Source organism: Hydra vulgaris, chromosome 14 (assembly GCF_038396675.1).
Source record: "Hydra vulgaris chromosome 14, alternate assembly HydraT2T_AEP".
Classification (NCBI taxonomy): domain Eukaryota; kingdom Metazoa; phylum Cnidaria; class Hydrozoa; order Anthoathecata; family Hydridae; genus Hydra; species Hydra vulgaris.
Window position 1 is genome coordinate 25,905,001 of NC_088933.1, and position 2,807 is coordinate 25,907,807.

General features: G+C 17.1%; 1 long non-coding RNA gene across 3 annotated transcripts in view; it reads right to left on the reverse strand.

Annotated features, from left to right (window-relative positions):
- The window catches only part of LOC136090591 (uncharacterized), a 4,680-nt gene extending 3,337 nt beyond the window's left edge, over positions 1-1,343 (reverse strand). The window contains exons 1-3 of one of the 3 annotated variants that reach the window (XR_010643544.1): positions 1,136-1,343; positions 763-823; positions 485-614 (exon numbers count right to left, since the gene is read on the reverse strand). This is a non-coding gene — a long non-coding RNA (uncharacterized LOC136090591). Of the gene's footprint in view, positions 1-484; positions 615-754; positions 824-1,135 lie in introns of all 3 variants that reach the window. The other 2 variants (XR_010643543.1, XR_010643545.1) reach the window with 2 other exon arrangements.
- Positions 1,344-2,807: the final 1,464 nt, after the last annotated feature.

Sequence of the window (2,807 nt, forward strand, 5' to 3'; positions counted from 1 at the left end):
TTTAAAAAAAACATACAATTTTTGAAGTTATGTAGATTCCAATGTAAATAATTTTGTATTTATTGTTAAAGTTCTGAATTTATCAAAACTGTTAATGCTATACGTGTGTATATATATATATATATATATATATATATATATATATATATATATATATATATATATATACATATATATATATATATATATACATATATATATATATATCTATATATTTATATATATATCTATGTATACATATATATATATATACGTATATACATATATATATATATACGTATATACATATATATATATATATAAATATATATATACATATATATATATATATATATATATATATATATATATATATATATATATATATATAAATATATATATATATATACATATATAAATATAGACATATACATTTTATGGAAGTCAAATTTTACAATTAAAAATAGTCACAATTCCATACATAAATTAACTAAATTAAACTTACTTGAATAGTTGTAACTATAAACCATCAATTTAAATCATATAATGTACTTTGTTCATAAGATGGAAACCAGTTAAAACCATATCATTCCTCTATCTTTGATCCACCAGAACTTTACTTAATAAACTTACACCTAAAATCAAATTATCACATGTCAAAAAAATTTACACAGTATTATTAAAATCAGATATGACTAATAGTTATTATTAAGTTTTATTTATTCTTGACCATATAAAAAGTTAAATGCAAAGAGAAACACAATCATTCACTAACATAATTACTTTCATTCTTTTTTGGAGTCCTCTGTAGTTGTAAAATTAAATCCTTCACCTACTTCTTTATCTAATAATAGATACTTATAAGTAATTATTTAGTGAAACAAATATAAACAAGAATGTAAAAACTAAAACGTAGACCCAGTGCAAACAGATTACGATATATATCTAGGCAATCATAATACAATAAACAGATTCAAAATTTTACTTATCCCAAAATAAAAATAAGACTTATTAGATGTTCATTTGATATAGTACTTCACCGTTAATTATAGAAGTTTATTTGATATAGTACTTCACCATTAATATAAAACTATAACAGTTTTTTTATTCATATAAAACAATTAAAGTAGCAATGAGTACTGTAAAATTTAATGACCTCGAGTAACTTTAAATCTTTTAACTCTAAGCTTGTTCCGTGATTAATCAATTGGAAAACTATTATAGGCAGCTTTCATTGCATGAACACCAGTTGACAAAAATAACCAACCATCTTCTACCCAACAACATAGAGCAACTGCCTCTGCTTCAATCTGTTTTTTAAATAAACAACTTAAGCCCAAGAATGTGAAGTCATTGTAATAGATCATCTAAAAAAAAGGCATCATTTGTTTTATTTACATATATATATAAATATATATAATAATAAATATATATATATATATTTATATATACATATATGTTTATATTATATATATATAATATATATATATATATATATACATTTATAAACAAATATATATGTTTATATGTATATAATATAAGTATATATATATATCTATATATATATATATATATATATATATATATATATATATATATATATATATATATATATATATACATAACACACATATATATACATATATATATATATATATATATACATATACCCACATATATATACATATATATATATATATATATATATATATATATATATATTTAATGTATGTATATATATATGTATATATACATATATATATATATATATATATATATATAAATATATATATATATATATATATATATATGTATATATATATAATGTATGTATATATATGTATATATATACATATATATATATATATATATATATATATAATATATATATATATATATATATATATATATATATATGTATATATAAAATGTATATATTTCTGATAGTATATATATATATATATATATATATATATATATATATATATATGATATATATATATATATATATATTCATAATTACAATGCATTAATACATAATATTAGAATAAATAAAAATACATATCAAAGGTATGTGATAAATAATAAATGTTAGAATTATATATACAACACCAACTCTAAAATTAGGACTAAAAATATAAACATTATATATACATATATAAAATGTATATATTTCTTTTATATATATTTATAAATTTACCCATATATATATGCATAAATACATATTATTAAAATAAATAAAAATGTATGATAAAGAATAATTGTTAGAATTAAATATACAACACCAACTCTATAATTAGGACTTAATACTTTTCCTATTAAAATTAGAATTTTTTCAAAAAAATGGAAATAAAGTTTCTTATCCAAACGTGTTTTTATATAAAAAAAAAACTTAATAATGCATACTTTCATTATGGGTCGAAGATTTTATACTGAATATTTGCTTGATAATTAGGGTAAGGTGTTTAAAGTTTTTCAAATAAATAAAAAAATTAGTCTGTGAACAGACTAAAATTAGTCTGACTTATTATGTTTTAATAATTTTGATATTACTTAAAACATCTGAATCTTATTAAAATTAAGTGCTATTTTTAACTTAGAAATAACATATTTAATACAACATTGCAATTTATTAAAATGGTCATTTTCAAATAAATAAATCATCAACAAAAATAACTTGAATAAACCGAATATACTCTGAGATTTATGTACATTATATACAATTTGATGCAAAATCTAAAAGTTTTAAATTAGCCGCAATAAAAAGAAGTTATAAAACATAACTTTGTCAAAGTATTTTTTTTATACCATCTGCATACATTCTATTA